The sequence below is a fragment of the Haliotis asinina genome, chromosome 11 (assembly GCF_037392515.1).
Source record: "Haliotis asinina isolate JCU_RB_2024 chromosome 11, JCU_Hal_asi_v2, whole genome shotgun sequence".
NCBI lineage: Eukaryota > Metazoa > Mollusca > Gastropoda > Lepetellida > Haliotidae > Haliotis > Haliotis asinina.
In genome coordinates, this window is record NC_090290.1 from 42,858,456 (window position 1) to 42,873,153 (window position 14,698).

The 14,698-nt window shown below is 35.7% G+C and overlaps 1 protein-coding gene across 1 annotated transcript in view; it reads right to left on the reverse strand.

Annotated features, from left to right (window-relative positions):
• Nucleotides 1–14,698, reverse strand: part of LOC137255446 (potassium voltage-gated channel subfamily H member 6-like) — a 227,982-nt gene that overhangs the window by 32,987 nt on the left and 180,297 nt on the right. The window lies entirely within an intron of this gene.

The window sequence follows — 14,698 nt, forward strand, 5'->3', positions numbered from 1 at the left end:
CTGAACTTCATTTTCTCATTACTAAAAGCAAACATTGTATCTTTTCTCACTGGTCTGAAACAAAAATTGAATTAGATAAACTTAATGCCTACTGTCACTGCAAGTTAACACTTTTGTTTCATTTTTGGGGGCGTCTTGCCACAGTCTATTTACATAGTTACTGACTATAATTTGACTTGCTTTAATTACTACAAATATGACGACCTGTCAAACAGGTACAAATGCTGTACCTATATCAAAATAAAATAAAGTGATAAAAAAAACCAAAAAAAAACCAACAACAACAAAAGCAACAGCTATCGCAACCATTTTTCTGCCTGTACAGCTTTCCTGGTTGGCTAAAGCCCACTTCAGAAATGAGAACAAGAGTCTGATCTTCTAACAATCCTTCAGACTGAGAACACAACCTGTTGGATTTTCTATTAACATTCCTTTGACTGAGAACACAACCTGTTGGATTTTCTATTAACATTCCTTTGACTGAGAACACAACCTGTTGGATTTTCTATTAACATTCCTTTGACTGAGAACACAACCTGTTGGATTTTCTATTAACATTCCTTTGACTGAAAATACAACCTGTTGGATTTTCTATTAACATTCCTTTGACTGAGAACACATCCTGTTGGATTTTCTATTAACATTCCTTTGACTGAGAATACAACCTCTGGATTTTCTATTAACATTCCTTTGACTGAGAACACAACCTGTTGGATTTTCTATTAACATTCCTTTGACTGAGAATACAACCTGTTGGATTTTCTATTAACATTCCTTTGACTGAGAATACAACCTGTTGGATTTTCTATTAACATTCCTTTGACTGAGAACACAACCTGTTGGATTTTCTATTAACATTCCTTTGACTGAGAATACAACCTGTTGGATTTTCTATTAACATTCCTTTGACTGAGAATACAATCAGTTTGATGCTTGATCTTTAATTCCTCAAACTGAGAATACAACTGGTCTCATCTTCTGAAATTAACCAAGAATGTCAACAAGCCCAAAGAGTGTCAATATATATCAATAGCCCACAAAATGTTCAGCTTCATATTTTCTTCTAAATCAACCAAATAGCTGGCTTGTGCTAGTTTCACCCATCTCATTCAAAATCAACCAGAATTAAGAGTGAGCGATTTTAGTTTCACTCTGCTTTACTAACATTTCAGCATAATCTTGGCAGGGGACACCAGAAATGGGCTTCACACACTGCACCCACATGGGAATCAAACCCAGGTCTTCGGCGTAACAAGTAAACGCTTTAACCACAAGGCTATACCACTGACCTTTCAGAATTGATAGTCCAAGAAATGTCACCTTTTCTTTGCAAGTTTTACACTTAGAATACCTTGCCTGTCAAAGTTCTCTAAAACACATAAGAAGTCTGATCTTCTACAGAATTTTTCAGACCAACACAGCTGGTAATTTTCTCATGGAAGTTTCCACAAACTTGAGTTGATATGAGGTAAGTAATTGGTAAATGATGTGCATGATGCTTGTACCACGCTCTCCTGCTATACTTAGCCTATGCAAGATAACGATGTGCAGACAGAAAACATGAAGCACATTGAAACACTGAAATATTGGAGATAGTATGCGGAAGATCATGTAAGCATTACTCTACACTGAGTTACATAAAAAAATTTACGCTGTATTCCAGTATTCATAAACCTTCTACAAACCATTGTGAGCATTATTCAACTATTCGTAAACCTTACACAAACCACTGTGAGAATTATTCCAGTACTCATAAACCTTCCACAAACCACTCTGAACAGTATTCCAATATTCATAAACCTTCCACAAACACTGAGTTCAGAACCACGTTGAGCAGTATTCCAGTTATATCACAGTTATCTGAACCACATTAGTTGTCTCACAGTCCCTGAACCACATTATTTTCACCTAATCCCAAGCCTTCTCTGAAGTTCTAAAGCCTTAAATGAAGCAAGACTAGATTTTCTGAATCTCTGGTCTCCCTGGGGCTCCTTTTCAACTAAAATGGGTTTGTTTGTTACTACCAAAGTTATACATATTCAGAGACTAAACCTTAGTCTACAACAGTTGCTATATATACAACTACATTGGGAGGAAAACCTGATGTGATATAGGTTTTATCACTGTACTCATGTAGGGGGTACTACTGAGGGGGAGACAACTATTGCAACAGCCATAATCTATTGCAACAAACTATTGCAATATTTTTTACTCCTTGAATTGTCTCATTTGAAGTCATTTCCCAAATGAATGTATGTTTTTTATGAAGTAAAAACTAACTGAAGCAGTTTAAATCTCTGTTAATAACTGTCAGTAAACACACAGGTCAAGGAGACAATTAAAACATAACAGGGGCAGATAACTCAAAGTGAATGATTGACAGTTTGATGCATCGCTACAGCTCTATTGTTTAGTGCTGACAAATCCAGCCAAGGGGGCTTATCAGGATTCTGTTATAGGTTGGTCGGTTTGTTGTTTAACACTCGCTCAGCATTATAGACACAACATGCATAAGCAGCTAGAGATCAATTATTTTCTGAACCCATGACGGTCTGGATTAGAACTGGTCCTCAGCATCGCATGCTTGTAAGATGCCACTTACAGGAACGTGTTGTCAGATTTACTAACTTGGTTGATACATGTCACTGTATCCCAAATGATCGATACTCATGATGTTGATCATTGGATTGGCTGGTCCAGACTCGATTATTTACAAACACCATATAGCTGGAATGTTGCTGAGTGTCATGATAAGCAACAACCAAACAATCTAGACTGGATAAACATGGATCTTACCTGAATCTAATAAATAATCAAAGCTTAAAGGAAGTAATTTAAGATACTGCTATTTAATTTATTAAAAAGTTAAGAGTCTCAAATTTCAAAATAAATTTGACTTCATGAAATTAACAACAAATTTTGAATTTTTTTTGAGGCACACATTATTTGTAAATATGATCCTAAATATCTTCTTAAATAAAGACACCTTACACCACTGTAATTTAGTGTCAGACAAATTGGGTTTTTTTTGTGACAAACAAACAGAGTTTTTTTAAAGTCTGGGTCAGCATTTTCTGCTAGTTCATGTTTTTTGTTGATGAAACTTTGACCCTTTCCTACTGGCCTCCTACACATCACCAGGACATCAAATGTCTAACACACTAAGTTTCTTAGTACCTGGAGTTACTCATACTAACAAGCCTTGGCAGCAGCTCAAATCCAGACATAAATTTATGGACTTTCAACTCGATAAAAGTTAAAACTGCAATAAAGTTACATAAAATGTGGATATAAAATGTGACAGCCATGCAAACATACCTGACAGCACGTCCAGATCAATGTTAATTGGCTTATTTTCACAGCTGATGTTAAGAAACAGGTGTGTTTTCAACAAGTAAGTACTTTGTTATGACCCACAGCTTTATATCGTTGTCTCACCTGATTATTCCCAGATCCTACAATTACTCATTAACTCATAAATCTTGAAGGTTTCATGGGCACAACGATATGGTCCTAATTGGACAAATCCTGATACAAAGATGGGCTCAAGTTTTCGCTTATGGTATGCATAGCAAAAAAACTTTCACGATCAAATATCACAGTTATTGTCTTGAGGAGTACTACAATATACCACAAACACGCCAATAGTTCTAATTATCAGGTTAATTTCCCCAAAAAGATGTCAAAAAAACCCACCAGATACTAGTTTAAGACAAACTGGAAAAAAAGCCATAATATATTCTCAGTATATTGCTGAATATTACTCACCCATGGAGGATACTGTAGAGTAATATTTTAACAGGAATATTACACTAGTGTAATACCGTTAGGCATGTGGCGGCATCACAGTTATGACATCGTGATGTTAATGCCACTGTTGCAATGGTACTAGACCTTGCTTGACTCACGGAAAGCTGAGAGGAATCACAGTGCAGACAATTTCGTCACAGTTTCTATTAATCCATGTTGAGAGTAATAAACAGAATACTGAACTCACTTCCGTGAAATGCCATTTTTATTAAACTTGTGAAAGATTTAGTACAGTACTCGCTTTCACTCATTTGATACCAATCATTAACTCATTTAATAAAAATGGTCTTACACGAAAGGTCGTTTAGTATCCTCTATATATTGCCTTGCCAAGTTCCATTAAGTCATCTGTCTAAAATGAAGTTTGAGCTGGGTTTACATCTGATAGTACCTACAAGAGGATAATCAACCTTGACATGTGACTGATTTATGTAGACCTGCTCAGAGACAAATATTGTGGCCCAAAGCTACCGAAATATCAGAAAAATAGAACACCAATTCAGTTAAAATGCCTAAACTGGAGCTACAAACTTTGACTCATGAGATTAGTGGCTGAAAATTATATGACTTTTCAAAGGTGACTTTACTTTCACTGGTTACATAACCAGTAAGCAAGAAAAGGCTTTCAACACAATTATAACAACTCCATAACCTACCTTCTTTGAGTATTTTAGTTCATATTGTTATTTTACTCTTACAACATATGATAAACACATTAACTTCATACTGCATGATGCAATAAACAATGTTTATCCTCCACTAAATTTCACGTAAATATGTTAATGCACCACAATATGGAATAAAACATGTTCATCCCACCAATTGATGTGATAAAACATGTTGATCCTCTCATGTGATAAAAGTTATTCACCCCAAAAAACATGATGAAACAAGCCATATTCTTACAACATGTAAAGAAATGAAAATATTACCTACCACGTAGTGTGATATAAGAAGTTAATCTCCTACTAAATGACTCAGTAATCTACCTTATTTGAACTCTTGTTGGAGTTTTGGTCGAACTCATCACTCTTCCTCTTGTCTTCTTCCTCCTCCTCCTCCTTGTTACCTTCACTTTGTTTATCCTCGTTTCGACACATTTTCACCCAAGTTTCCAAACTCTTACAATCCACTAGAATGTGCCGACATGCATGGTTAAAAAACATATGCTAGCTTTAACCTTGATCTAGTGTATGACACCCAACGTGGAGAGAGCATGAAGTGTGCGAGGCTGGATTAAAGCTTCTCGTAGCTTTGCCCAGAGATGTCTGAGAGAATTAATCAGCTATTTCACTTTTTCCCCCATCTATTTTGAGATTCTGGCAACACCAAAGTATTTACTATCACAACACCATGGCCCCGCACCAAAGACAAATAAATACAATTAAAAATTGAAATCAGATAAGGTTTCGTTGTTTTCAGGGCTGTTGATAGCTTTATCAGAGGAAAATGAGTGGTAGGAAAACCTATTTTGCTGTCTGTATGATCTGGTCTTTACCTACATCTTACCTGTTATGAGATATTCAGGTTTGACTGATTGTTGGTGATTTATAGTGTAAATGTTAGCAGGTAACCTTTGAAAGGGGATTTTCCCAGACAACAGATATACTCACAATATTTACAAATACAGGTAATTGCATGGATATGGAAAATGGTACTAGATTTGGCGGCAATAAATTCCACACCTAAAATGTTTCCTTAAATTTCAATACTCATTTATAATGTATTTCAAGATTCAAAGCAGAAAACGGAGAGCTAGCAAGATTCTGATTTAAAAAGCATACTCTGCAACCTTTTCAAAGTTTAACAGATATATTAAATAAATGTATATTTATTAATTTTTATACTAATACTTATTAATTACATGAACGATTCACCCAAATCATTTTTGTCTTGGATAAAAACAATGTTTGTGTATCATGAAAAACCAAATGTGTTTTTTTCATAAATTCACATGAAAATAGAAGTGGCTGGCTACTCACTACTGCAGAGGAAAGTCCTGGAGCGGTTCACTAGGTATAGGCAGTCTTCAGGGAAATATTGCCCAGACCTTTCCAAAATGCTTTACACATGTCATGATGTACATAAGCATAGCAATGTGTAGGGAATACAGGCCTTATGTGCACCTCAGCTCTTGCCTTGCATGGGTCAATCCTTTAAGATTCCCATCCTGCGTATCCATCGCACGATGTCTGATATTTTTCAGGTATGTTTGACATGTATCTATGATAATGCTGAAGAATTAGACTAATGCTTTTATCTCTGAATATACATAATTTTGACTGGAACAAATAAACCTATTTAAATTGAAAGGGAAGTACAGGGAGACCAGAGATTCAAAACTTGGAGAAATCTCAAAATGCTTCATTTAGGGCTTTAGAGGATTTAGAAAAAAATAACTTGTTTAATGGACTTTGAGACAAACTACTGAAGAATCATCAAACAGTGAGTGAGTTTAGTTTTATGCAGCACTCTGCAATATTCCAGCTATATGGCAGTGGTCTGCAAATAATTGAATCTGGACCAGACAATCCAGTGACTAACAGCATGAGCATCGATTTACACAACTGGGATACGATGACATGTATCAACCAAGTCAGTGAGTCTGATCACTTGATCCTATTAGGCATAAGTTACTGAAAATCAATTCTATCCCAGATCTTCACAGGTAATCAGCAAACAGAAATAACACGGTTCATTATACGTAAAAATAATTAATAAATCCAAACATACATAGCAGTTCCACTGATTATAACAAACAATGATACCAGTCCATCAGTACTTAAACAATGTTTGAAATTTCTTGCGTCATTTCCTGAGCCAACTGAAAATCCCAGATGTGACTCAACCCAACAAAAGTACTAGAATCTGTACCTTACTAAGAAAGTGTAATCCTAAATATAACATGTTACACTTGTCCACTTTTGAAATGGCATTGTGTAATTACGGATAAAATCAAATGAAAAAGTCCAATATAAATCTTTGGAGACTATGAGACATGATTAGAATCATCAAATTTTAAACAAAATACCTTGTAACATTATATATTATCATACAGGTCTCAAAGTGGGAAACATACATTCTATTTTCTTAAGTCTGCAGGTTTTTTTTATGGAGCATATAGTGCTTGAACATATTTAAACTTAAAAACATTCCATGAAAAACATATAAACATCACCCATAAAACCTGATTTTCAGTATATTTCTTATTATAAATGTTTAATAATGTCTAAAGGCAGTGTAAACTGGAAGCAACATTCCTCCTGAAATGACGAAAGTTCATTTCTAAATTTTGGTACAAAATACTTATCAGGAACAGTATTAAAAACCAATCCATATTTCTTGGCCTTCAAGTCACAAGTTTTTCAACCAATCTAGTTGCAGCACACTCTCCAATTCATAATACTTAAGACAACAATTAAACAAACGGGTGGAAGTTTATGATACTTAAAACACAATTGATTCATAAAATAAACTTGGGAATTCAGAAGCTGAAAAGAACATAAACAATCTCTAAGAAAATAACAGAGGCAGACTTTTTATGTTAAAATTATATGCTTATCCATCTCAAAGATGAATCACAGGCACCCTTGAATTCCTAGATAGAGCATCTAAACATCATATGAGAGTCCTGTGGTACTACTGCTAAAAACAAGGGGGGCATCATCCGTTTACCTCCACCAGGGTATGTTTATTTGTAGTTTAACACCACCTCACTATAATTCAGCTACATGACGACACATTGTATATAATAGACTCTGGACCAGACAATTGAGGAATCAACAGCATGAACACCAGTCTACGCAATCGGATCGGCATGTGTCAATCAAGTCACCTAGACCACTGATCCAGTTAGTCACCTATTACGACAAGCATCATTTGCTGAATACCGACTCAAACTTGGATGTTCGTGGCTGTTGAGAGCGGCTCAAAGACACATGGAACTCCTCTAAAGAGGCAATGACATTGATTCAAAACCTGCTGCTAGGTGACTTGTGTCTTAAAACTATCAGTTGGTTGTAGCTTTTATCAGAAGATCTTTGGGAGCCTTGGATATCTCAAACCCAAATGAGTTTTCTTAAATAACAAGTTTTGGTAATTAAAGCTAAAGGATGTATGCAGGGTGAATCAGGACTTCAAGGATAACCAGGATTTCAAATGACATTGGATTCCTGTCACAACAGACCGCACTTTACAAATGAAAAATTACATGCTATCTCAATGATCTCAATAAAGTATTTTAATGGATGCACACACACACTATCTGCAATAAAACTTCCCTCCAAAGTTACAGCCAAGTTGCATCTGTGAAGAAGATTTAGAGTTTATTTCAACACAACTCATCAAAATGTCATAGAATATCTATTTTTTTCAGAAAAGCCCCAACAAACTCTGGCAAACATTTGGCCCCAATTGTACTGCATCTACTGACGGTACCACTCCCCTAGCATCTTTGCAGGGTTATCTGCCTATCTGTCTGGAAATGCAGTCAACATGTTCCGAGGTGCCTCTCTAAACACAAGCCATTTCTCATGAGCTACAAACATGAGAGCTTTCTATTACTGCCAAGACCCTGCCCACATCAGTCTGTCTCACAGTCCCTGAAGAAAATTAACGTCCCTTCAATGCCTTGCCCCCCTCTGTAATGGTAAAGCCCTATATGAAGCAAATCTACATTACCTATGGACCAGAATCTCTCATCTCTCTCTGGCTCCTTTTCAATTTTAGTGCGTTTATTTGTTAATATCAAAACTGTAGAGATTCAGATACTGAGTATTAGCCTATGTCCGCATGTAAAAATCACAGCGGGATCCATGTATGCACACATCAGCAGTAGAGGGTAAGGCACCATTGACTGTGTGACATACTGCCAGTCAAAATGTTATACTTGCATAAAATAACACATATTTTTTGGAAGATGATACAGTTTTTGAAATTACCAGCATGTTTTCGGAAAATATATAGGTTTACGTTTTTGGTGAAATGAAAGTAAGGATTTTGTATTCTTTTGAATAGAGGAGATGATGTGAAAACAGGTAACTTAAAAAAGTTGGGTTTTTTTTCAGTTTTCAGATTAGAGCCCTCAAGACTGAGGTGTGATTTTATTATGACTATGATCACATCATGAATCGAACGTGCCAATCTGATCATTTCTCTTCTTGAGGGGCTGTGTGGTAGCCTATAGTTAAAGTATTCACTTGTAATGCCGAAGACCTGGGTTTGATTACTCCATATGGGACAATGTGTGAAGTCCATTTTTTGTGTCACCTACCATAACATTTGCTGGGATATTGCTAAAAGCGGAATAAAACCATACTCACTTACTCTTCTGGATTAATTGCAACTGACATGGAACAGCTACAAAATTTGAAACTCAATACCACAGGCTTGAATGTCTATGTGGCGAAAATTCTGGTTGTAATGAAAGAAACATTTGGTGCAACTATTTCACAGTTATGTTGAATGTTGGATAACTTTGAGTATATTACATAGGTAACTTCAACTTCAACAGGATGCTGTTGTGTATAAACATGTTTTCATTTCTAGTTCAATTTTAGGCCACACCAATTTTATTTCTTGTTTTACAGATTTTTTCCCCAGAAATCATAAAGGCAGAAAGGGAAAAATTATAACATAAAAAAAAATCACCTAAGCAAAAAAACCTACATTTTTTTAAAGGTATTGTTTTTCAAGTTCACACTCACTGTGGTGCTTGAAGTACTGATTTCTACCACATACATTATTAGGTAATTCAGTATTGAGTTTATCAGAACAGATATCAGTGTTTTAGTGTTCAAGAAAACTGCTTTGTGTAACCAAAGTCTCGCTCCATACAGCTTATCATTAGGATTTCATTTTTTAAGTGGAGAAAATTTATATATATTTTCTTGCCATTCCTAAAAATATGACTGACGGACCCATAAAACAAAGACAGAAAACTGGTCTGGCCTCAAGGTTGAGTTACATTTAAATCACCACATCATAGAAACAGCACACACATCTTACATTAGTTTACACATACCACATAGTTTTGCTTCTAACTGACTTTTAGTTTTGTACAAGTCTACACAAGTTGAAAACAGAAAAAGACCTATCAGTGTTTTTCCCACTGAGTCTCTGATAGCATATTTCACCCCTCTAGAACTCTCAGCAAGACCATCAGCATGGAAAGGGAAGTAACTCCTTGGTTTTATCATCACTCATAGAGTTGACAGTCCAGAGGTCACCTTAAAAGCTTACTAACCTCCGCACATACCTACCCATCATTCATAAAAAAGCCACAAAGAAATGGACTGGCACTACTTTCAATGTGGCATGACAAAGAACTTAAATTGTTTGGTTCTTGTTCTCTGTGTGATGAAATGCCTCGTCAACACATATCCCTGTACCCTCCCTAGAATATCCATCCAGGGGTGGGTCAGATGAGTATGCTGTGTAATTGTAACAACCATAATGTTTTAAAAAATAAATTTCAGTAACAGAAGCATCAGCTTAACAAGAACACGAGAAAATATATTCAGATGGCATCCAGTTAATTTTCGGCCTGTCAGTTGGATGGGAATTTCTTGTTCTCATTCATTACACAGAGACATATGTCAAGATGTGTATCCCCTTCAAATAGAACCATGGTAGGTTACAGAGTCAGGCTGATCGTTGGTGCAAAGTGCCAGTAGGTTACAACAGGTGATACAACCTATATGTTTACGTGTAAGGAAGTAAATACATACAATTTTTGTTCTTCAACTGAAGTAAGATGATAGGAGGGTTCCCATCGTGTGCTTTTGTTCTAGATAAAAATTAACTGATGTATGATAATCCCTTAAACAAGAGGGCATTAACTTATAGTCTGTTTCAGCCGAAAAAAAGTACACACTACATCTTGATTTTATATTTCAGCATTTTTTGTATATTTTCTCTTCATGATGAAATTCATAAATACACATTTTTGTGCATTTTCAGAAAATGAGAAAATGGTAATTGAAGGCATAAAAAAATATACATAAATATTTTTTCATAAAAATAGATAAATATTTTTGTTCATAAATAATAATTATTCCGACACAGGGACACCAAGAAGGTCTGAGACAAGATGCCCTTGAATTTGGAATGAACTGAATGAACTGAATGTGCATGTGGCATTTTGCAATGAGGGAACCTGTCTACATTCTTTATATTCAGGCACAAAGCCAGAAATAATCACTTGAATAAGCTACTCTCAATTTAGCTAATAAACATCAAGTTCACTAAATTAGTTACTAGAAATCAAGTTCCCTCAAAACAAATTGGTGCCCTGTAATTAATGAGTTCAAACTCAGTTTGCCAAATGCTCCCATCCCTCAAATGAGTCTATGGGAGACAACTACTCACTGAAAACCGACTATAGCTGGCAAACTAGAGGACCATCAGCCTTAAAATGTTATCATCACATTAGCTGTCTGGTAAAGTGGAGTATGATAGATTATAGTTGTGTAAACATTGACAACAAGGGAAGATTCACTGGATAAAGTGATATTAGCAAAAAGATGATCATTTGTCTTTATATTAAGAATAGAAGTTACAACTGCTGAGCCAAGATCACGTTGTGCACATGTGCAAGCTAAGTTTGTGAGCAAGTGTGGTTTCTAAAGACACTTTTAGCCATATTCCAGCAACATGAGGGATGGGGACACTAGAAATGGGCTTCACACACTGTACTCATGTAAACTGACTCTAACCTGATCAGTCCATGTGTCTCTCCTCAGGGCCAAGCACCAGGTAAGAAAATGATAAGTACTATCTCTTTCTGCAATTTTTCTGTAAGATGTGTGATTAAACAGTAATGCTCCCCTCTCTAGGTTGTAACCACTAGGAGTAAACAAACTATTGCGATAGTGACAGTCTACTGCAGCATACTATTGCCAGTTTTTCTCTCCTTAAATTGTCTCATTTGAACTCATTTCCTGAATGAATGTATAGTTTATATGAAACAAAAAAACAAGTGGGAGTAGTTTCAGTCTCTTTTGATCACTGACAAGAATCCTGAAACTCAGATCAAGTAAACATTTAACAAGAAACTGGGGTGGATAACTCAGACCGAAGTGAATGAAACTGTTACTTCCTGTATTTTGCACCATTCATTTTTCTATGGAAGTCAGTTACTAAACTATCAATAGTAACACACACTATGGATGCATTAATAGTTTTCATTTAACCATCGTTCATGGTTGGGGACATGAGAAATGGCATCACATTTTGTACCCAAGTGGGAATCAAACCTGGGGCTTTGGCATGATGAACGATCATTTTAACCACGTGGTTACCCCACTGCCCGATCAGAACTGCCGTCTTGGCAATGTGGTATAGTTGTGTCATTTGTAAAAGTATATATACATATATGTAAAAGATTTACTTTTCCAGAGTAGCTTTGAATTATTTTGTCACACATATAAACGTGAATGAGATCGTATTGTTTCAAATAGTACAAATACTTTAAAATATGTCTAATTTGGGGTTAAGTCATGATTAGTTTGGTTGATACTGATTTGCACTGATTTGCATGATGACAAATAAAGACATGATCAGGACCAGGGCCTAACTTTTCAAGGTGCTATGACAGCTTTAAAGATCTAGGCCCTGACAGTTAGATCATGGTATGGAAGAGAGAAAACTCTAGTTTAGTTGATGAATACAAAGTGGAAATCTATATAATTCTTACTCTTACATTCACTTTTCAAGAAGCTTTCTAAAAATAGAAAATATCTGGAATTTTACCTTCACACATAGAACTGTCATTTCCTCGAAGGTTGCAGTTCTATAATATTTAAGTTTTGACACCCAATCAAAATACCTTTGCTTCAGACTAAAAGTTCTGAGGAGAACCTCTCCACTACCTCATATTTCAACTCATAAATCTCTCTGGTGCTTCCATGCACTTTATCAAACCTGCCATCTTCTGAAATTCTTATGACAATTAATTTCAAGTTTGGAACAAAGAGGTAATTTAAACTTAAGAAAAACTAACGCAAAGAGTCTATAAACCACAAAGGTAACACAGCTGAAGAGGAGGTTTTTTGCACCAAGCTAATGCCTTGTAATGATAATGTGTATCTTTTTAAATTTCCTTGGCAGGGAAGGCATGCATTTGTCCCGTACACTTGGAGATAAATGTGGGGAGGGTAAAGTAATGGCTGTGAAGATAATGAGAAGCGATCACATTATCTACCACTGCTCAAGTCTTCATGTTACTGCACTATCAGGTTTGATATTGTTACAGCTGAACGATAAATATCCTTTCCATTAACCTGTGAGAAGGGCACATGCATCGTTTATATTAAATGCATATTTATCCAAATTTCCTGTACATGGAGATGTGCCATTCGTGTCCATGGCAACATCATAACGATGTTATCAACACCTCCAACCCTATCTTGTTGGATAAAGGACAAATTTCTTGTTTCTCGTCATATCCTATTCCTTAGAAACCCCATCATTGCCCCCATCTCTCTTTTTGTGTTTGGAGCACTAACGTATCATGTATTACTATTAAACAATTGACAAAACTGCCCCAGTCCAATTGTGAGCAATAAGATATTACGTACTCCTAAAAATGACAAAAATTCTGTCCAGCCTAACACAAAATGTAATTATTTGTTCAAATCAAAAATCAAAAAGTTTGGGGGCAAATGATTGGGATTTTTTTGCACAGATGTAGGTAAACTTACAAATAACTTACCATTAAATAAAAGAAGGGGATAGTCCATTTTGCAAGCATACCACTGGCCAAAGCCAATGCATGTGAGGAAAAAGGAATATATATCAATACAGATACAGAAGAAACACTTCCAAAGGAGTGAAAAAATTGTCACACTTTCTCGTAATTTCCCTTCATCATTTCTTTCTCTTTGGCTTGATCACTTGCATTTTGTCAATCTTGGAAATTCAGTATTCCCTCCTTTTTTAATGGTATATAGGTACATACATTTGTAACATTCTAAAGATATAAAATAAAATCCCAATCCAATATTTAACCTCTCTTTAGATTACTGGAAACAAACACAAAATAAATCACAATGGTGAGCTACAGCCAACTGTCCCATAAAAAAAACCCATGCCAGTGAGTGATTTGAAATAATGAAAGAAACGGCAGCAAGCTTCCATTTTCTATTAGCATCCATTTGGAGGGGAGCCCTGTTTAACATACACAATCCTCCCAAGCCAGTTGGTCTATTAGGCAATATATCACAGCCACTTATTCTCATAGGCTGAATCATGGCGGACTTACAGGCAGCTTTAGACAGTGTATTTGTTTACCTTTCACTGGAATGTTCTGCAGCGTTTAAGTTGATGTAAAACAAAATTTATTATTTGTTTCCTCTGAAAACACCTAATGTTCAGATAACCCAAGAATTTTGAAAGCTGAAGCCCCTAGTCACATATACAACAAACTGTTCCATTCATTTAGAACAATGGGGGTAGGCAAGTAGAAACAGTGCTTTCTTGTCAGGCCAAGTTCTAGGGTCAATTCTCTCAATGTGTATGCTATTCCCTGCCTTGATAATATTAAAAGTGATATCAGTAGAAACTCACTCAATCTATATCAGCAGAAAATACCTTTTTATTCATGAAAGATCACAGAAGATAGAAGAGGTGACTTAAAGGGAGATAATGCTCTTCTGACAGACACAGCTGACTAAGCAAATCTAATCCATTGGTGAAACTTAAGCATTGTTACTACACAGTCAGCTAACGATCATTTAAAATCCACTGGTCATATTTTTACAAGAATAAGAAAAAAAATGTGATTTTCCTCACTCAAAAATAAAATCCTAAGGTTTTCATTAGCCAAAAATGCACACTTAAAAAAAATAATGAAGTTTAGATTAATTATTTGCACTGGTGGTTTTTCAAA